Here is a 23,959-nt window from a genome sequence, read left to right on the forward strand (position 1 = left end):
TAAATATAGGCTGAAACTGGACTGAAAACGAAGGTGTGCGATCAAAGTTGATCACCTACTTACTGTGCTGTGAAGTCCCTTCTTTGATTAGTGAGTATTAGTAGTTAAGTTGTCGAACATCATTGAAGAGGAAGATATTATGTATGGCCTAATGTCTCGTAATATCGTCCGGCTCCATGGCTAAATGGTTAGCGTGCTGGCCTTTGGTCACAGGGGTCCCGGTTTCGATTCCCGGCAGGATCGGGAATTTTAACCATCATTGGTTAATTTCGCTGGCACGGGGGCTGGGTGTATGTGTTGTCTTCATCATCATTTCATCCTCATCACGACGCGCAGGTCGCCTACGGGTGTCAAATCAAAAGACCTGCACCTGGCGAGCCGAACTTGTCCTCGGACACTCCCGGCACTAAAAGCCATACGCCATTTCTTTTTTTTCTCGTAATATCGTTCTCATTCTTCATATTATTATGTTGTTGTTGCTTTTTTTTACTATTTGCTTTACGTCGCACCGACACAGATAGGTCTTATGGCGACGATAGGATAGGCCTAGGAATGGGAAGGAAGTGGCCGTGGCCTTAATGAAGGTACAGACCCAGCATTTGCCTGGTGTGAAAATGGGAAACCACAAAAAACCATCTTCAGGGCTGTCGACAGTGGGGTTCGAACCCGATATCTCCCGGATGCAAGCTCACAGCTGCGCGCCCTTAACCGCGCGGCCAACTCACCCGGTCATATTATTTAATCGCAAAGAGTATCTAGTGTATGTGCTCTAGTAAATGGCCATAAAACTGAAACTTTTCATGGCCCAGACGTGCCAACTATTACGGATTGTCCGTAATTATTACGGATTTCACCTCACGATTACGGACTTACGGTCAAAGGAGAAATGATCACGGAAAAGCTGACATTATCACGAAAAATTAATTTTCTACAGAAAAAGAGAAAAGAAGGAAAAATGTTCAATCCTTTCAAGCCTTTCTCCTAAATCGTCGTCGTTTCAATGCTTGTAAGTTGGCAACGATACTTATTCGATCGTGACTTCCTTTTGCTACCCATAAGCGTTGTAAAATTCACTGTGAATGAAGGAGCTCAGGCGCTGTTCTTCTCCACTATAAATCCTTCAGTAATGTTGTATTGGATGTGTTAAGTGTACCTGAAAGTTAACAGATTGAGAAAGAAGTGAGGCCTACATTAAGCACATCTGCACTGGAATCGCTTATGGTTCAGAAGACGAAAATGTTATCACAGTGGAAAGTATGCTTCGAGAAAAACTACACTGAAAAGCAACTGCTGCAAGAGAAACAAGCTACAAGGGAAGAGCACCATTTAAAGTAAGATTTTATGTAATAATACTTGCGGTGTAGCCTATGGAGTTCTACCTGTTTCTACCTGTTGTGTGCAAATTTTATTGAGTAATATGATATACTTTCCAATAGATTGCTAGAGGGAAAGGCTAAAGGGGTGTCATTATCGAGAAGGAAAGAGCATGCTTTGGACTTGACTGGAAATTTTTCTCGGGGGTAGGGGGGCGATTACTGATAATCCACTTCAAAGGTTGGCACCTCTGAATTTTCATCTAATCATTGGTATACATACATACAGCATCATACGGACATCTGCAAGCCTCTGTGAATTTACAAAACGTCGCCACAATCCTCTGTTTGCAACTAGTGCTGTGGCCTCATTTAGTTCTATACCTGTTATCTTTAAATCTGCACAAACTAAGTCTAACCATCGTCGTCTTGGTCTCCCTCTACTTATCTTACCCTCCTTAACAGATCCATTATTCCCCTGGATAACCTCTCCTCCTCCATTAGCCTCACATGACCCCACCACCGAAACCTGTTTGTGCGTACAGCCTCATCCATTGAGTTCATTCCTAACTTAGCCTTTAGATCCTCACTCCGAATACACTCCTGCCATTGTTCCCATCTGTTTGTACCAGCAATCATTCTCGCTACTTTCATGTCTGTTACTTCTAACTTATGAATAAGATAATCCTGTGTCCACCCCGCTTTCGCTCCCGTAAAGCAAAGTTGGTCTGAAAACAGGCCGATGTAAAGATAGTTTCGCCCGGGAGCTGACTTCCTTCTTGCAGAATACTCTTGATTTAATAGTACGAAGGTTTCCTCAGATTAAGTCTGAAGTATGGGGTCTTAAATTACTTAATTCAGTATTCAGAAATGTAACGGCAGATACAAGAAATATGTTGGTTCACTTCGTGTTCGCTTGAACACTAATCAATGACCATTTCAATTTATTCGTTGAATACTTTTGTAGTCCGCCTGTGTAGTGTAGTGGTTAGTGTAATTAGCTGCCACCCCTTGATGCCCAGGTTAGATTCCCGGTTCTACCACGAAATTTCAAAAGTGGTACGAGGGCTGGAACGGGGTCCACTCAGCCTCGGGAGGTCAACTGAATTGAGGTGGGTTCGATTGCCACCTCATCCATCCTGGAAGTGGTTTTCCGTGGTTTCCCACTTCTCCTCCGAGCAAATGCTGGGATGGTACCTAACTTAAAGCCACGGCCGCTTCCTTCCCTCTTCCTTGTCTATCCTTTCCAATCTTCCCATCCGCCCGCAAGGCCCCTGTTCAGCATAGCAGGTGAGGCCGCCTGGGCGAGGTACTAGTCATCCTCCCCAGTTGTAACTCCCGACCCAGAGTCGGTAAGTCCGAGGGAAAAACCGAGCCTGGAGGGTAAACAGATAAAGAAGAAGAATACTTTTGTAGCGGTATATGATCAGCAGGGACCAGGATCCTTATGTAATTACAAATTCCATTCCTTTACTTGTAGACAATCAAAAATGTAAAATGTCGGCGAATTGTGGTTCTGATACGATTATACCTGTGTTTTATTTTACATATTTTACCATAATCTTTGTAATATTACATACTTTTATATATTACGTGAGGAATGTAATATTTTTGTTAAATATATTGGTAATTATTTTTAAAAATGTGTTTGCTATTTTAATATTCAGACTAGAGTAATAGCTTGAGAGCCATGCCGAGAAGTGAGCATGAAACACTAACACACCGTGGGTTTCAGCCGGTACCACCTTAGCGTGCTTGTTATGGGGCGAGCCTATCAGCAGGGAGGTCCTTGTACAAGTCCCTCCCCTGGAGAAGTTTATTTCTTATACTGGCGCTCTCAAGCCGGCCATAAGCCAGGTTCAGATTTAGCAACACCACCTCGCAAAGCCCATCTGATGTCGCCCACAAAACGATCTGATTGGCAAAATTCAGCAGGTGATAAAATGACAACGGAGCGAGATATCTAATAAATTCTTTCAAATTATTTATCAGTGTGACCAACCTTCTAACGCTTATATACCCGATCCACGTTGTTTCCGACCACCCCATACAAATAAGTTTTTATTAGTCTGGAAATATCTGTAAGGCACATTTATATTGTGCAAATCATTCCGTTATATGAGGTTTAAAACTAGTGATGAGCAAAACATGAACTTCCAGTACACATTCTCCGTGATTGGATAGCAGCAGGTGGCATTTCTTTCAAAATGCCGAATGTTACGTCTGGTCATGCATTGGATGTAGTCAATTACTAGTTCACTCAACCTATCTCCCTCTTATTATTAACCCTGGGTGGAGGGATGCATTCAATATTATGCCTTACTATCAGTGTAACCTTTCCCGATGCCTCTATCTTATGTTACTGGAATATTAACTGAATATTCACATATTTAAATATTGCTCCGGCCACTAAATTCTAAGTATCGGGTCGCAAGTCATACAAAGATTCCAACTGGAACAGTATTTATGAACATAAGTTCCAACATATGGCATATAATCATTTCTCAGGGTAAAAATTCGCTTCGTTGTTCCTATATGCATTAAATAAATCGCGAATTCCGTTGAAGAGTCGCTGACCGTTGAAACATTCATACCATATCCTTCTGTCAAAAGAAGTTATCCGATCCTCATCTAATATTCAGCGTAAGCTAACTCAATAATTCCGTAAACTATCCTACTACTACCTACATAAAAAATAGAAAAGCAAAATCAAATCTATATCTAATTTATTAGCACGCTAACGTATAATAAAATTGAATAATATATATTCATTGGCAATAAGGAAAGGAAAATCATAGTATTATAAGTATCATTCTCAAAATGCTTGGTTTCCGGGATAAACATATTTGAAAGAACTTTATATCTTCAACATATTTGCTTACATATTTTGTTAATAATCAAATTACACCTTATCTTCCATGATTAAATTCATATAAGGGGAAAAATAGGGATTAGAACTTTATTAAATTAAGGAGGAGTGGAATATCTTTCATTTAATGTTGTTTGGGATTTTCTTTGGGGCATAAGTTAAGTTTCATTTTGGTTTTCGGTCTATTTGACCAAAAATTTTGTTTAAACACATGTTTGAATTCTTGTTTGATTCTTGTTTGTGACTCACCACGTTACGAGATAAGCATTAGCATGTTTGATTATGGGTTCAAAACACCCATACAGTTACCAATATTCCTATCATAACCCAAATGAATAAATTAAATCAGTACATCACCATATGTACAACTCAAACAAAATAAATCTAGTACGGAGTGCCATAGATTTGTCGGTTCTTCATTCTAATCTGCGAAAATCGTGCCATACAGCCCTATTCATGTGCCAAAATATGTACATACTTCCAAATATTTCTTCTCTGTGCCATAGTTTCGATAAAGCAAACCCTATTCCGTATAAGCGCTAACGTGCTGACCTTCAAATACGTAAATGTGCGAGATTTCATTCTATTCCCAAATATATATATCGTAATGCATAACAAACACGTAACCTCACCATATCTTCCTCCGAAAGTTACAACGAAACACATACAGCTTGGCTCGAGACATGCATTCAACTCAACATGGCCTATATTCTTTACTTGCAGTGCTAACCCAAATCTAAAATATAATATGTAACACAGGAACTCGCATTTCAATTATCTATCCCATTCTTAAATAACGAACAGTAACATATCTCCTCATTCTACTTTTAACATGCCACATTAACATTTCATTTCCTCTGTATATATAAATTCCTCCATATTTAAAATATATCATCACTCAATTCCACTAAAATAACCTCTGTGTTACGGACGCAATATTCAATCACCTGATTATTCTCTTATACACCGCAACTTCGTAATATTTCAAACACTTCTTTACCATATTATTATCATACTGGCCATGATTGGTATACATATTGACCTGAAGTTCTAGGTTACGTCTTATATCTCGCTTATATTTATACATCCATAACTGGCTAAACGCTTCACGGTCTATACGTATTAATTGGCACAAAATATGCATTTATACACAGTTAGATCTAGTTTCCAATAACCTTAAAATTATCACATGAGCACTGCAGTTATATAGCTTAAAATAGCACATTTCATCGGCTAATAATTGGCATTTATATTCATATATCCTTTCATTGGCACTTGATCTCTTATATTTAGCACTCCTGTACACCTATAAATATTTTTCATTAATTGATTTGTAATTCATTACGATGCAACTCATAATACTTATCTCGTAACGGGATTTTTCCGCTGGATCTCTGCTGGACTACGGCATCTCGGAGTAAGCAACCACTGCGATCCGAAGACTACGTCATCTGCGGTTTCATCTTGGGTCTTGGCTTGAGCTAATCAGTCTTGAGCAAAACATTCCTTCTGTTTAAGCTGAGCCCATCTTGTCACCAGTCATCATGCAATCATAAAAGAACAAATACATAGTAGAATACATAGTATACTGGTGAATAATAGGCAATTCAATTCACAATATTTGTTTTTTAGAAATTCGGGTTGGACGAAAATATTCTTTTCTTTAAATTTATAGATTTTTCTAATCTGGCCTATTCCTTGCTCTTCCTTTTGCTTAAACAGATATTGCCTCCCTCCTGGAAGCAATAAATTATGCCGCTATGGTATTAATTTCGGCAACGTGTACTTCGGCTGACACTTCCTTTCCGTTTCTGAATTCAGATCTCACAGTGACGAATATTTCTTTCAAATCTAGTCTTTTTCCGTATTATGTTCTTCTATTCTGTTAATATACCAATATTTTCGTATTCGACGTTGATTTGATACTTTTTATAATCTTTTTATAAGCCGTGCAACTTCCCTTCAACTTGTAACTTGATCTTCACAAAGTAATCAAGAATCGTTCTCTTTCAAATTTTTTCGTCCGTCATTATTTAACTCTTGAAATTCTTTTCCCTTGCGGCCGGGCGATATCGATTTATTAGATCACTACTCTGTGTACTTGCACCTGAAGCTACTGTCCGCCATCTTTGTCCACTGTATCCATTACATTGACGGCCGCTAATGTAACGTAATGGTACAATATTCACTGTGATAGTTGATAGTGCGGTGTGGTGTGATGTGTGAATGTGAAGGAGAATGTATTATTGGGACAATCGCGAACACCCATTTCTGGAATTAGAGGAATTAGCGAGACGTGCACTTAAAATCCACGACCCAGCCGGGGATTGAAATCCAGAACTTTCTTCTGTACCGAAGGCTTGCCGCTGAACATTTAGCGAAGGATCTGGATAAATATCTATCCACTAGTAAAGATTTTTTTGTCTTTAAACTTTCAATTTCAGAATTTTTACTCATACTTTGTTCTTATGTCGAAGTAATTATATAAAAAGTTTCAGTTCATTTTTAGTCTGTCTGTCTGTATAATTGTTTATTTTGAATATTTAGTTCAAGAACTGTTTGTTTGTGAAATGTTCCTTTGTTTATTTGTGTTTGATTGATATTAATGTCCGTATGGCGTTTTGTGTGTTTATGTTTTTTTTGTTTGTTTGTTCTTTACTTATCTGCTATTTGCTTGTCTATGTGTTTATTTATTTATTTCCTTTCTTGTTTAGTTGGTTGGTTGTTTGATATCTTTGTCTAGGTGTTACATTGGTTATGCTTTATTGAATTTTGTTAGTCTATTTGCTTGTTATCTGTATTTTTGCCTATGTGTTTGTTCGTCTGTTAGTATATAATTTGTATTTTCATTTATTTTGTTATTTGTATGTTTTTGTTTGATGTTCGTTTGTCTCCGTTAGCTTTGCTGCACCTTGAGTCAATCTCACTTACTATACTACCATCCTGGGAGAATACATATCCTAAATACTTGAAATGATCCACCAGTTCTAGCTTTGTATTCCCAACCTGACATTCAAATCTCATAAATTTCTTCCCTACTGGCATCACTTTAGCCTCGGAAACACAAATTTCCATATCACACTCCACTGCAACTATTTTCAATTTCCAAAATATGAGAGTGCAGGCTTTCAGTACAGTCTGACATTAAGACCACACTTTCAACTAAATGAATCCCCCCCTGCAACGTTATGCCTTGTGAACCAAAGGTGAAAGATTACAGCCTCGATTATGGATTCCTGGTGTGGTTTACTATAGTCACCTCCTAGTTCGTGAACCATGGGTAGGGACATGATTTTTTCGCATTAATTTATGTAGGATTTCGCAAAGACGAATAAAAATGTTCGCGTCAGTACGTGAAATGGGGTTGACCCCATCGCTTTAATTTCGCGTTAATCATTTCCTAAAATTATTCATTAAAGTGTAATTCGTGAAATTTGTGAATTATTTATGTAAAAGATGGATAAATACAGAGAAACAATATTGATAATAATTCACTATTTCTTATATAATCTTGATTAGAACTATAACACAGCCCTAATGAAGATTACGTAACAAATTACCCTTTCACCCTAAATGGCCATACCATTATAGGGATTTTATAAAATATTAATACGAAGAGTTCTGTCGAAATGAGAAATCCTTATTCTGTACTCTGTTTCCCTTCACATACGTAATATTAGAATACAATTTCAAGATCGTTATTTTGCGCGAATTTCGCTGCATTTTCGCACTTACCGCAAAATAAGTAAATCTCGCTTTAAATTGCCCTTGTCGCATTAATTCGCTGTAATTAGCGAAAACAAAATCACTAATTTCTTAAAGATAATCATATTATTCGTTACAATATCTCACAATTGCTTCAGAATATTTCTTGTCACGCTTATCGTTAACGAGAAAAAATCATGCCTCTAACCATGGGTAACGGCAAAGTGGCCTAGTAAGTGGTCCTGAGAATCGAGATACCAGCTGCTATGGAATAGGAGCGGGCATCTAGGACGTATTCTGAGTCATGGCCCTCCTTGTGCTTAGGCCCCTAGGAGTATACAATCCTTGTGTAGTCTCTAACCCGTTAGAGATGACTGGAACTGTGTGTAAGTTGGATAGCAACCTGCTTCATAGATTTTACCGAGCTCATAACCTTTTAAGCAAGCCTAGAATCTACTCCTTGGAAATAACTAGGAAGGTACTTGCACATATGAAATGTTTGCAGGACTTGACACCTTCATTAAATGTCTATTTGTTTATTTCTCAATGTAGTAATTGTATCTTCATTATCAATCTATTGTTCACGATCCATTAGAAGTTATCACTTATTCCTTAAATTTAATTCTCAAAAATAAATCCCTTATATTGTTTGTCAGACACAATTTCTAACTTATTACTGCCTTAACGCCAGAGCTCTAGTCGTGATATATGGACAAAAAAGGGCTGTAACCCTAGAGAATACCAATTTCCCAACAACACAGTGGAATTCCATGAAGTCCAAGATCGCGCTTATCGGGCGTCGAAACGCTTGTAGGGAGCGTCTCAAAGTGAAGGCGGCGAAACTTCATGAGACGAGTTACGCTTTGCTGGAGCCCCAGCCGAGCACATGCACTGCTCCAGTGAGGAAAACGACCTGGAACCCATGGTCTTGGAAGATGTGTAAATATTTCGAAGTAAAAACTCAAATGCGAGACCCATATCCTACTGACTAGGTAGAATATTTCGACAACTCCTATGACGCTAAGTATTTTACGTCAAAACTAGAGCCCGTGACACCTACACAGCCTCGTTCAAATTTTATGCTCAATAAATTTTTCGCGCATACTTAGGTTCTATTGTTAACGGTTTAGGCAGCGTAAGCCGAGAAATTGCTGATAGCATAGCTGTTTTCTTTTTGACTCCCTTTAATAAAATTGCCACAGATCGGCTTCCTTTTCTTATATGTTAATCAAGCAGACGCACAGTCCGACTCCATGGCTAAATGGTCATCGTTGAGGCCTTCGGTTCCCGTATTCGATTCCAGGGCAGTCGGAGATTTAATTGCGTCTAATTAATGAATCTGGATCGGAGACTGGGTGTATGTGTTTGTCCCAACACTTTCCTCTTCATATTCAGACAACATGGTACACTACCTACCACCACAGAAACACGCAATAGTGATTTCATCCCTCCATATAGCGTTGGCATTAGGAAGGGCATCCGGCCATAAAAACAGGGCCAAAAATGAAACCAAAAGTTGTGTATTGTAATATTGTTGTTACTGCTATGAAAAAAGAAACATAAAGCAATTAAAACAATAAACGTACTTTCCCAGTTTATGCCGACGGTCGTAGCCGTGTTGAAACACCGGATCCCGTGAGACCTCCGAAGTTAAGCAACATTGGGCGTGGTCAAGATTTGGATGGGTTGCCACGCGTTGTTGATGGAGGGTAAGGGAATGGAGGAGCGGAAAGGAACTGGCCACCCTACCGTACGTAAACTCCGGCTCGGGCACACCTCTGCGGAGGTTTGGACCTGCCTTCGGGCAGAATACACCCCCCAACCCCCAGTTTATCGAAGTTTACATTCAAACAGGACTATCTCGACAACAACATTTTTGATCACAATAACCAATACTATCACATTCTAGAAAATTTCCTTTTCCTTCCGGGTCACCCAGTATATTAGGAAAGGAAATTCCGAAGAAAGCATTCGCATAAAAAAATAGGAAAACAATGAATAACAGATAACGGATAATGTCAGGTTCTGAAGCGTCTCACAGTTGTTGGAGACTAAAGATCAGTGAATATGTTAATATACTAGCATTATGTTCTTGAAGTCTTGAGAACCAGGAATATATTTCATGCGAAAGGTGGACTGCTATTCTGTTGTCAACAAGGAGAAGTACGCCGTAAATTGAGAGCAGAACCTCGAAGCATCAAGGACAAAGAAAGGACCGTTTGTGATGCCTCCACTGGCCAGATGTTCCTCTCCATGACGTAAAGGGTAAGGTTTCAGAATGAGGTAATTTTATCGTCATCCGGTCGAACTTTTACACTAGATTTATCGTACTGGCAAGAAGCAAAAGCAGTAATGACTCGCATATTTTGAATAAAATGTCCTCTTAATGTGCAACAGAATTATGCGATTAAAACATATGTTGATTTTTTTTCCACTAAAATGGCCTTAATTTCTTGGTAAATGCTATAATATTCCGCTGCTAAACCGGAAAGTGTATGAATTTCTCCTCGAGGTAAGAAGTGGTATATAAGAATTTATGGCAAGGTGTCTGAACTGGGTTTGCGTGCAGATGTTCATTACAACACAACCCTGACCTTTTATTCGCAAATTTATTTTATATCCAAAGTAAATAGTTCGACAGAAAGCCACGGGTTAGTAAAGTATGGGTCGCGACCCAATTTCGAGTCACCGTTGCTTTCGGGACAGGTCGTAGTACATTCCCGAAGAAAATCTATATTTAGAGAGAAAATGACTCATTTCAAAGCAATGTGGTTGAAACTGCGTCATATTTGTTTCCCTTTTAGTGTTGACTTAATGAATATAACCTTCAAGCTTTTTTTCCAATGTGTCGAACACAAAATGAAAATTTATGAACATTCTATAAAACACTTAGAAAAGAAAACATTTCATATAACACAGATTGGCATGTTTCGTTCAGATTCTATCGAACCACTTTTATAGCATACTACCAATAATGTACTCGTGCTTCGCTACAGTATTCTATAATGTATACGGATTTCGAAGTAAAATACTGTACACTCAGCGAATACGATTTTTTTAAATTGCGTGTCTCTTAACGTCGTCCAAGAAACGTCATGGGGAGGTCCCCATACGTTGTTTCCAATGTAAAGTGTGAGTTGCGGAGTTGTGATGGTAATGGTAGGCCCACTTTTCCATTGCCATTGAGAATCAAGATCGGGAGTTTCTACAATAACGGCAGGCTCACTTGCCTACTGCCAGTCACAATCGATATGGGGAGTTTTTGTTACAATGACAGGCCTCCTTTCCTACTTCCAGACACAGTCCAGTTTGAGGAGTTTTCATTATAATGGCAGGCTCCCTCCCTACTGCCAGTCAAAATTGAGTTGTGCTGTTATCATTATAACGACAGGCCCCAGTTCCTATAGCCAGTCACCTTACGGAGAGTCACACTCGATTCCTATTGCCAGTCACCTTACTGAGAGTCACACTCGAGTTGGTGGGTTTTAATGAAAATAGCAGGCCACTTCGCATAATGTCAGTCATATTTTAGTTGGATAAATTTGTTTATAATGGCGGGCACCCTTGCCTACTACCAGACACGATCGGATAGGAGAGTTTTCAACAAAATTGCATGCTCCCTTGCCTTCTGCCAGTCAAATGGAGAAGGAAATTATTCTTAACAATGGTAGGTCCTACTACTAATGTCAGTTACACAGGAGTTGGAGGAGACCCCCATTCCTACAGACAGTAAAAGTCGATGTGGGGAGTTTTAATTACAACTGCAGACACCTCTCCTACTGACAGTCACTATCGATTTGTAAAGCATTAATTATACAGGCATACAACCCATTTCTAGATTGCTACAAATCGACTTCAGTGAATATATATAGATCGATTTACGAAAGTGTACCCACGGTTACAATTGCAGACCTTCATTTACATGTGTACAAAGTTGGTAACTTTGCGTAAACTTGAACCTGGAATGCAAGAATTTATTTTCTTATTAAAATATTTTCATTTCCGAGTACGTTCTAGCGTTTTCATAAAATGTTATTTTGAGATCAACAGACTTGTAAAACTTGCAAAATAATACGATATTGAAGAGAAAGGCTTCCATCTTAACAAATTTTTCAGTTAGTCAGGCAAACATTGAAGACATGAAACTCACATAACTTAAAATCAAAATCGTTAAAATCGATTTTTTTAAGAATTACACACCATTCCCAAATATGTACCCATAAAAACAAACCTCATCACATTATGGTTCCTTTTCTGTGTATTTATTCATATTATCACCCACTCACAATCATTGGCTACTTATAGTGAAAACCAATATGGATTTACACACGTAAGGGGGAGCACAGATGCTAGACATGGTGGTAGAATAGTCATAGAAAAGGCGCCCAAGAACAAGAGAGAGTTACGGTTATCTTTCATTGACTTAGAAAAGGCGTTTGACAGGACGCTAACAATATATCCATGAAGCCGGACACGTTAACCTTTGCCCTCAAGGACTCTCTCCACTACTCAAGACTATTCTGAATTTCTTGTTTGCTTTCGGAGATTGGTATCACATCGTCAACGTGTAAGATTGTACATAGAACGGTTGCCGTTCGTTAGTTCATGACAATGTTCCCCGCTTCCGTAGCGTAACGGTTAGTGTAATTAGCTGCTGTCCTCGAGGGCCCGGGTTCGATTCCCGGTACTGCCAGAAGTTTAGGAGGGCTGGTATGTGGTTGAACAACGGTGGTATCTTGATGGACATGTACGTTGGTGTTAAAGCGTCTGACCTTTGGTCCAGCTGTTCCCGAATTTGATTCTCCGTTGGGTCGGAGATATTAACATTCATTGATTAATTCCGATGGCTCGGAGGTTGGATGTGTGAGTCTTCTTCAGCACCTATAATTCATCCCAGGTAGGGCCCGATTCTCACAAACGCCCAGGTCACCTATAGGGTCAGCCATTATTTTATTTTCGGCTTCACTTCGGACGTCTATGGACCACGTTCCACAACTTTTGAGGAATGTTGAGCCTTCTCTGCCTTCAATCTCTGCAAGTGTTTTGAATTCGCCCGCGAAGCGACCTGATTGGCTAAATTCAGCCCCTGATAAAACGACAACGGCGCGAGATATCGACGTAATCTTTTCAACGCTCTATCTCTAACGCTAATATGCTCGGTTCACATTGTTTCCGACCATCCTGTATACGGTTCGTAAACCACCCTGTATACGGTTCGTAATTTTGATCCTACCGATAACTGAACACCAGAGGAAGATCTCATGCTTGATGGTCTCAAACTACCTAGAACTGACAAGTTCATCTACCTTGGATCAGTTACCTAGGACGATGCGAAAACAGACTCTGACATTACACATAGAACAACCACACCCTAGAGTAAATGGTACTCAGTAATTTCTAAGCGATACAAGAATGCTTGCTAGGATAAAATTCAAAATTTATAAAGCAGCCATGAGCTCTGCCATGTTGTATAGTAGCGAAGTCTGGCCAGTAAAAAAGACATCCATGAACGCAAACTTCGCACTGCGGAAATACGCATGCTGCGTTGGGTTAGTGGGGTCACATCTATGGACAAGGCGGGGAACGAATATATCAGTGGTAGCCAGGGTGCGAAATCAAAAAGAAATGGTGGAGAGTAGGGAGAAGAATCCTAGGGCTTAATTACTAGTGTGTATTTCAAACAGTACTCGAAGGAGGAGAGGATATATATTTCCCCAGTAACTAAATTACCCGTCATCCTCCCCCAGAAGAATGTAAATTTTAAATACTTTTTTCTGTTAAGACACTACATAATTCAATAAAAATATTACCAACAAATAGACACGTGGAACTAGGCGCAATTTCACTGAATCCCCTGACGTATTCGATGGAAAAAGTTAAAAATATATATTCATTTCGCACCCTGGGGGTTGTCTAAAAGTAGCACGCATCACGGATAAACTATCAGAATTACGTCTGAGGTGGTACGGACAAGTATTGCGCAGATCCAAGTGTTAAATCGTAAACAAACGTTTACTCATCGCCATGGGAAAACCCATAGTTCTTCAGGCAAGCAACTCACTGTTGAAAACATTCCAAGGATATGAGCTACGAATTTTAGGAAAATCAAATATACCTAATAAAGTATGAGAATATATTATTTATTATTTTATTCCTAAAAATTACAATCCTTAATCATCGTTAGCTGGGCGATTACATTAGCAGTTTGCTTTTTCTACCACTACGAGCGCTAATGTGAGTCAATGTACAGTTTCACTTACGCCCTTATGACTACATTTGGTGTGGACATGTTTGAAAAAGTCAAAAATCATCTGAAGGTATTGAACCAAGGAACACGTGCATAAAGAATTATGTAAGTAAGTTAATTTGGCTACGATTTGAATCCAAAAGAAAACGAGTAAAGAAACAAAGGCCGGACGTGATTTTCCAAATGTGTTTTTAGTTTAGACTCACAATTTGAAACGTTTCGACGCCCTCTTGCACTTCAATGTTCGGCACAATTGAGGATTTTTCTTAATTTTATGTTTTTTGTAGTATGGGGACCCCTACTTCGTCTGCCAAGAAATGTCTTCAACATTTAAGAAAGCTGACGCCGTATGAGGGGAGAAAGCTAGAAAAAAAGAAGACAGCCCTAATTAAAAAAACAAGTAACGGGATTTTGTCTACACAAGTTCTATTGTCTTTAGTCGACGATTCAAACGATCAAGAAAATATCGGCGTATTTCAATAAACACTGTATAATGAAGAAATGATCTTGGGTGGGTCAGTTCATTCCTATGCTATTGTTTCTTCTCCTTTACGATGAGGCCTTGTAGAGACCACATGTCAATTTCAATTCATCCTTCCTTGTTGTTTTCCCTTCCTTTCTTTCCACTATTCCTTCATCATTGCACTATGTTTTCTTTTCATTCTTCCTTGGAATTCTCCCATTCTTGAAACTTCCTTTCTAACTTTTTTTTCTATAGTTTACTCTTCTCTTATTATCTTTCTAAATCTTTCATCGTCGCCATAAGACATATCTGTGTCGGTGCGACGTAAAGTCAATTGCGAAAAAAAAATGTTTTCTTGATCTCTTGTATACAACTTTTTGTTAACTATTTCTCCCAAAGGTACTTGAATATCTGTTTTGTCAATCTGTTATCATCCTTTCCATACATATGACCAAAAAAATCAAAACACCTTTTTTTCTTATTCTTTCTGTTTTATATTTTTTATGTTCTCGTATATTTACTTATTACTTATTTTCCATTGTTCTCTTTCTATTGTTTGGTTTACTGTCACTCCTTTTTTGTTGAACGTCAATCGATAGATGAATATCAACATGGTATCTATTGTCCGGAGAACCGATATGTATAATTTTGGGTCAGTTTAAAGTGCTCTCTTGTGAAGTGCAACTGGTTCGGGCCTTTCTCGTCCGAGGTCTGCTTTTAAAAGCAAACCTACGCGAGAATGTGTCAGCCTTGAACTCGCTGAAACAGGCTGGGTAATTACCGTGGTCTAGAATATGCTACATATGTATTAATTTATTTTATTTTATTTAGCTCCTGCCATTTGAAATGTAGGTTAATCAGTTCTACATTCGAAGTAATAGTGTTCCGATGTTTGATTTATCTCCAAATCCACTTCTTTGGGCAAGGTAGCTCAGACACCTTTCCCAGCCCCCTGATTTGGACGGTAAGGACGGATAGCGGTCGAACGAAGTCAGATGGTGCAGGAAATATTAGATTAAGAAATGAAGTCTTAAAGGAAGTAGATGAGTATTGTTAGTTGGGTAGTAAAATAACTAATAACGGTAGACGTAAGGAGGACATAAAATGCAAACAAGCACAAGCAAGGAAGACCTTTCTTAAGAAAATAAATTTGTTCACCTCGAACATTGATATAGGAATTAGATGTTTTTGAAGACTTCCATCAGGAGCGTGGCAATGTATGAAAGTGAAACATGGACGATAACTAGTTCAGAAAGAAAGAGAATAGAAACGTTTAAAATGTTGTGTGATCTGATAAACTTAGAGAACAAGTGTGCAATATACTTAAAAATAAGGGTATGTATTTCAACAGCCACAATTATAAAAAGAATGGTCTCAATAACTCTCTATTACATTCACAAGTACAACTCGTAACATTCTTTTAGACCGCCCTAATCAATCAGCTGACTGACTTGGCGCACCTTCCGACAGTACGGCCTGTACATTACGAGGCAGTGGGAGTGGTGAGTAATGACATTTAGAGCATAACCAGCTCCTCTGATTTATATGAAAGGTGTTGCTCATAGGGTCAACCACGCTGCAATAACAATCTCTAGCCCAGAGAGGAAAGCAATGGCAAACTACTTCACTCCCCATCTTTATTAGTACGCCTCATTTTGGCGCTGCCATTGGTTTTTGCAGTTTCCCTATTAGCGGTGGTGCTATTTGAGGATCCAACCAGCCGCTGAGGCTGATGCTTTCGTTTCAGTTCTTCTATTTAAAACAGATTTTACGGTATTCCTAACACCATCACCACGTACGAGGAAAGTGTATTTGGTGAAGTAACGTTTAGCTTTGATTGTTACATCGATCTAGTCGACGTAAATTTATTATTGTTAATTCTTATAATCAAATGAATACTAATTCAATATTCCATAATAACAGAAATTCCACAATATACAATAAGATTTTGAAAATAAAACAAATGATATCAGAACTTTTCATAATTGCCAACATAAAGATTGCATTTTACTGAGTAGGACGGAAGTGAGTTCAGAAATCTAAGAAGCTAAATGTAAACGTGCGCGTGTCCTTCCAAAGAGCACCTTCGTGACTTACGTCTCTTTAAATACGCATTTTTTACAATAATGACATTTTACGTCATTTATGTGTTTTCTTCACTGCAAGTATATGAAAAGGCCAAAATTCCAAGTTTCTACTTTTTCACCCGTAGTTGGGTTTTCTTACCGCAACTCGTAACTGAGTATTATTTAATTTTTACGACCCCCTGAAAGCCTTGTAACATGCAACCAACATTACCGGTGCACCATGCACATTTCGAGATATAGCTTCACAAGAAGTGGACAGCGATTCAGAAACATCATAACATCGTCGTTGCGCCTGCGAAAATCGCTGTGTAAAATATTTCAACTTAGAACTTTGTCCTGTAATGTTCTGTCATCAAAGGTTCAATATTGCGCAGTAATTTTTCAAGAATTCTCGCTCTATGATACATGTGTTGCGGGTCAGCATTTCTTCCACAATATTATCACATAGCGGTTTTCGCAGGCGCAAAAAAGATATACAGGGGCGCCAGGTTTTGAAAATAAGTAGGAATGCTCTAACTCACAGCGTTAAGAAAGGGGGAGAGGCCCTGGGAAATGTCGAAGTTTAACCCTCACGAAAATACAATTTTAGGTGTTTTTGAATGAACGGTGCTTGAAAAACATTAACTATTGTTTATTACACGCTTTTTCAACAATATGAAAGATTACAAATAAAAATCCACATAAATACACATAAAATGTTGTGCGTTTTAACCATGAAAAAAGAAAGACATTTTACATTTTAAATATGTGCGAATTAAAAGCATGGAAGCTAAATAAATCTTAAAGTAAGTAAAAAAAAAATAGTCTAGCTTCCTGTTAGAATGAAACCAAACTGAGTTTTTAAAAAAGCAACCTGCGTCAAATTTGGCGGTTATTGTTAGTGTAATAATAAAAGAGAAACTGAACATCGTATTATTATTATTATTATTATTATTATTATTATTATTATTATTATTATACCATATCCTCATTGGATGTCGGCTGTTATCAGGGCGATCTGGTTCTCGCTCTCAAAAACTCAGAAAAGACTTGGGGTATTGAGCCCATACCAGATTCCATAGAAAAGGTTTTCTCCTTCTTCTCCTACTTCTCCTTCCTTCAATTTTATCTTGTAATATAAGCTGAAGGAGTCTTTATTGAAATCCACAGCCTGTTTCCAGTCATTCGAATGGGTCAGGAATGGAATGAATGAAGCCCCCATCTAGCGGCGAGGATAGGAATCGTGCCGGCTGCCGAAGTCTGTCGCACTCCTCTGAGGCAATTATTAATGAATGACTGATAAAATGAAATGATATTGGAGAGTGTTGCTAGAATTAAATATGAAAGGGAAAAGCGGAGTACTCGGAGGAAAACCTGTCCCGCCTCCGCTTTGTCCAGCACAAATCTCACATGAAGTGACCGGGATTTGAACCACGGAACCCAGTGGTGAGAGGCCAGCGCGCTGCCACCTGAGCCACGAAGGCTCCGAATTTATATTTATAATTTTGAATGATATGGCCAAAGTACTCAACTTTCTTCTTTTTGACCTCTAGCTCTTTGTTCAGGCTTTGGAGTGTTACATATTCTGAGCAGGCGTCGTTAGCACCACATCTCAAAGAATCGAAGATTTTTGGTGGTGTTCTCTGTTAGGACTTGAGTCTCGGCACCATAAAATAAGACAGAAAATACATAACACCGAAGTAAATGGAGACGGAGATTCATCTTAAAGTCCCTGTTACAGAGAAGTTTGCTCATTCTCTTGAATGCAGTCCTTACCTGTTCAATCCGGGACCTAATTTCGACAACATTGTTCCAGCTGTGATCAAGTACGCTGCCGAGATACTTAAAGCGTTGGACTTGCTCCAGTGATACGCCAGCTATTGTCAAGTTAACAGGGTGACTGCCATGTTTTCTTATGACCATTACTTTGGCCATCTTCGAGTTTAAACGCAGACCTGCTGCAGCACTGTGTTCGACCAAAGAAAATCTTAAACCTTTAGTACAAAATGTAAATTTTTGCGGAATTTTTAATTCTCACTCATAAAGAGATAGTTCCTACGAACAATCTAATGTTTGATTGTTTTAATTTCTTGATTATGGGCATGCATGACTGCGTTGTCGTTCAATTTTTTTTTTTTTGCGTCAAGTTACTGCATAGCTTAGTTTTAAACTTCTCAGAGCGGAAAAAGAACGTTCTGGTGTACATCTAAAAAAAGGAGACAGTAAAGCGATCTTTAGCAACATAACTACTTCTACAGTAGAATCAATTTTCCTTGATGAAGTTTTGAATGAATGAGAGTTAATTAATAAAATAAAATATCGATATACCGTGCCTCGCTTGTTATTACGAATAAAGTAAAGAAACATTACCTAGTGGCCTCCTAAGACCCCACCGTTGGTAGTGCACGGGACAAAAATATCTTGGCGTTGCTAGGATTAAGAACTACGACGAAAAAATTAAGATTTTCCCCTTTTTCTTTCTTTCGTTTTCTTCCATTATTACCTCTTTTTTATCTTTCTTCTCCCTGTGTGTGGGCGGTGGGTTCTGAACACCCCCACAAAAAGTTTGGAGGGTGCTCGAGCACTATAGCGCCCCCGAATCGGTGCCCCGTAACACATATGATAGCGGAATCTCAGTAATACGAGCAAGTGATTCAAAGAGTTGAGTCTTCACATCTCCTCAACTACATGAATAAAATCATAACGATTGTGTGTCTGTACACTGAGTATTTTGGCAAAATTTTCGTACAGGTATCCGTTTCATGTCTAACAATGACCATCTGCATATTTTTAGCTTTGGTGTCTATCGGTTTGTCTGAGTTCTTATAACTAGAAAAGTACTGGACATATTTCTACTAAACTTCATATTTAAAATCCACTTTTCACTGCGTAGCTTTTAGGACCAGTATTATTTCTAAATATCTGCATAGACTGGAGTTTTATAGGAATATTGGAACAGTGATTTTACACTCCCACAAAATATATATGACCAACCTTAATGGAAATCTACCAGCCTTAATGTAAATAAAACTTTTTTCTCATGTGCACAATTTCGATAGGACGATTAATAAGGGAGGTGTCATTACCGGACGCTTTTGCAGTGCATGTCTCAGGGGACTTAAACCAGAAGCGGGTGCACATTATAATCTATTCATTCAGGATTATCTCAAGGGACTTAACCCAGAAGCGGGTGCACATTGTAATCTACTCATTCAGGATTGTGGTGTCAGATGCATATGACATCAAGCTATCACTTGGAGTTAGATTTATAGAAAGATTATTCTCAATTATGTTAAACTAGATCTATCAAAGGACTTTATAAAATAAAAAATGAACCTTTTGGAATTTTTCCTTGGGTTGCAGCCTAATAGCTATCAGATTGCCGAATTTCAAGTTCGTAGCTCATCTGGAAAGGTCTAACCCGAAATTTGAGTGATTCGGTGGGGGGGGGGGCTAAATATGAAAAATTTGAACTTTTTGGAATTTTTCCTTGAGTTGCAGCCTAATAGCTATCAGATTACCGAATTTCAAGTTCCTAGGTCACTAGGAAGTGGGCAAACATTAATGTCAGTCAGTGAGTCAGTTAGCCTTGTGGCTTTATATAATAGGGACGTTTACGGATATGTTATTTCCGTTATTTTGTGTCGTATCTGTATTTATAGCACGAAGGTGAATAGCGGAGATGCTTACGAAAAATTGGATTTTTAGTCCAAGACCCGTGGAATACTTGATGCCTTCACTTCAAGGTGATTTAACGAGAACTAAAGAGCCATTTTACTGTTTTCAATTACAAGTTACTTCACGTCGCACCGACACAGATAGGTCTTCTGGCGACGATGGAATAGGAAAGGGCTAGGAGTCGGAAGGAAGCGGCCGTGGCCTTAATTAAGGTACAACCCCAACATTTGCCTGGTGTGAAAATGAGAGACCATGGAAAACCATCTTCAGGGCTGCCGACAGTGGGGTTCGAACCCACTATCTCCCGGATACTGGATACTGGCCGCACTGCAGCTATCAAGCACGGTTTTACTGTTTTCCATAGAACAGATAATAAGCGGGGTTATGATCAACAATGGGTTTCATGAGTCTTCAGTTACAGCGCCACTCCAGTGGCCAGATAAACAACAATATTAACCGAGAAGTAGGAAGGATTTTGCACAACTTCGAATCGGGAACTGTACCATACAATAAACTCTGCAATTGTCCTCATTCTGTCTCGATTTTTTTCATTTCTACTGCCACGTGCTTTCGTAGGAAAATATCATTTTAACATGCCGTAGATGGTAGCCTAATCTAGGTTACTAAATCAATCTAAGGTGTACCCGACAAAACGTCAAAGAACCGAAATTGTAGAACGTTTCATTCTCGTTACGCCTTCCAAGTTTCACGACTGTAGCTGTCTATTAAGTTGGCAAATAACTTCTCAATTTGTGAAAAATAGCCGAGATACGAGAAAATGTCTTAGGACCAAACCACTAAATGAGTCCTCTGGTGGTGCAATATGTTTATCGATACGACGTACCGTTTCGCCACACTAAACTTCCAAATTGTCTGTACCCTGGTCTGAATACAGGTATGTAACTTCGCATAAATTAATAAAGGAAACATGTAATCCATTCGCAAATTCCCGTGTAAATGGCGGATAAAAATGCTAGTATACAATAAATTGTATTAGGCCTATGCTGCTTGTTGTTTTCGAATACGGTTGCTGTTCGTGAAATAATCCATTTTAACTTCTGAGAATAATTTGTGGTAAGAATTCGAGGATGCTTACTTAACAACGGCAGCAGTATTACGTACTAGGTCAAATCGTATACCTTTAAATCTCTATGAAAGTCGTTCCGCTATACTAATTCGCGTGGCAAAACACAATAATCTAGATAGGAGCAGGTCTACTTTCAGGCTGACCCCTGAGAAGCGAGCGAAAGTTACTAGGAACCAGGTGAGGATAAGTTACACTCCACATCCCAGGAACATGGATTTTGAATGTGTTAAACATATGACGAGAAAAGGTCTCATGAACTTTTAAAAGATATATTCTCTGATACCTGAACTTGTTCCCTGTAATGCTTCTGAGTGAATAGAATAGAACACAAAGCTTATGCATAGCTCCAAGATTCTATCGAATGTTTTAAAAATTTAATTACCCAGACACCTGTTCTGTGCTGGTAAAGTTACACAGACCGGGGTTTAATTCTCCGTAAACCGTAAAAGTAGTTAGTGGGACATAAAACAAATAACATTAATAATATAATTAGATAAGAGAAATAATGAAAGGTTTTGTTATGCAAACTTCTAAAAATGTAAGGCATTTTGCTTTAAGTCACACTGACCCAGACATTTCTTATGATTACGATAGGATAGGAAAGGCTAGGAGTGGGAAGATAACAACCGTATCCTTAACTAAAGTACAGTCGCAGCATTTGCCTGGTGTGAAAATGGAAAACCACGGCAGACCATCTTCATAGTTGTCGACAGTGAGGTTCGAACTTACCATCTCCCGAATGCAATCTCACAACTACGAGACCCAAACCGCGTGGCCAAGTCACCCGGTTGCAAACCTCTAACCAGTCGTCCTCTTTTCCCCACCCCCACAATTGGAATCGTGTGTAAAACACATTTTTATGATAATAATAACATTAATAATAATCGTATGGTCTCAGCTAAAGAGTTGCAGACATTTTGAGTTGGCACCATTTAGGCGGCCAGTGCGTCAGTTTCGTCATTATTTTTCACTCTTCCAGATGGTAGAGAAATCGGAACTCTCTTGGGTGATCTGGGACTTAGTTTTACCTAATTCTGTCAGGTAAACACAAAATGTGTACCGAGGGAGTTGATATGAATATGCGGAAACCGTACCGTACTCAAATTTTAGCCTAATCTAGGTTACTAAATCAATCTAAGGTGTACCCGATGGAGGTACGACAAAACGTCAAAGAACCGAAATTGTAGAACGTGTCATTCTCGTTACGCCTCCCAAGTTTCACGACTGTAGTTGTCCATTAAGTTTGCAAATAACTTCTCAGTTTGTGAAAAATAGCAGAGATACGAGAAAATGTCTTAGGACCAAACCACTAAATGAGTCGTCTGGTGGTGCAATCTGTTTGTCGATACGACGTACCGTTTCGCCACAATAAACTTCCAAATTGTCTGTCCCATGGTCTAAAATTCGAGATCTATCTATGGCATAATCAAGAGAAGATCCGATAAAATATCATAGGACCAACTTCGAAAGTTATACAAAATCTGAAAAATGTAGTTGTGAAAAATTATTTAGGAACCTCTTCATAATATTGAATATCAACAGTGCAATGAGAACAGTTAACACCCACTTCTAATGAAGAGCAACTGGGACGCTTCAGGGCGGAGCTCCCAACGAGCTGAAGCGAATATGTCTTATGTATCTCTCGGTCATGCCCATCCATCAACTGTTGTTAATTTCAGATGACCACCAGTCGTAAGACACATCCTGCACGGTTACTGGGAAATAGACTGGCCATCCTTTCATATTTTACATCACAGCCTTCACAGTTGCTAGGTTACACTTTCGTCATACACACTTTATTACATGACGCTATTTATTTTGCACTATATCTGCACTATATGTCTTACATATGGAAATCAGTGCTAACAAAACAAAGGTGTTTTGTCAGCAAACATCCTAAACTAGTTGTCTTAATATCAAGTTTGTAAACACGGAGATAGAACATGTCACAAAATCCCCCTATCTTAGTATTATTACACAAGACAATAGATGTAGCCAAACAGCGTTCATCAACAAAATAAATTTGCTGGCAAGTAAACACCTGGAGGACGAAGTCAGAAAAAGGTTTGCAAAATCTCTTGCTTGGAGTGTGCTGTTGTACGGTTGTGAATCCTGAACAAGACAGGAAACGGCTAGACGCTTTTGAAATATAGTTCTGGAGACGAATGCTTGGGATTAGCTGGACGGAAACGAGATAAAATGAAAGCGTCCTTAGTGAAATCAAGGTAAGAGAGAACTACTCACTATGATGAGGAAAGGACGACCAAATTCTTTGGGAACGCCTTGAGACATAACAGCTTCGTGACCAAAACTATTCGGGGGGAAATTTTGGAAAATGAAGGGCGAGGAAAACGAAGGACCAAGTATCATCAAAATCTGATGCTAAAGCTTAGATATCCCACATACCATGAGATGAAACATGAAGCTGAAGTCAGGTTGCATCGATAAGCCATCGCCTTTAGTAACTAATAATAACACTATTTCGTTAGACAAAGTTTCGGGTATATTTATGTCAAAATACTTAGATATTA

At 38.8% G+C, this 23,959-nt stretch overlaps 1 protein-coding gene across 1 annotated transcript in view; it reads left to right on the forward strand.

Annotated features, from left to right (window-relative positions):
- Window positions 1-23,959, forward strand: part of LOC136883143 (ice-structuring glycoprotein) — an 82,095-nt gene that overhangs the window by 42,773 nt on the left and 15,363 nt on the right. The window lies entirely within an intron of this gene.

This window comes from Anabrus simplex, chromosome 11 (assembly GCF_040414725.1).
Source record: "Anabrus simplex isolate iqAnaSimp1 chromosome 11, ASM4041472v1, whole genome shotgun sequence".
Taxonomy (NCBI): Eukaryota; Metazoa; Arthropoda; class Insecta; order Orthoptera; family Tettigoniidae; genus Anabrus; species Anabrus simplex.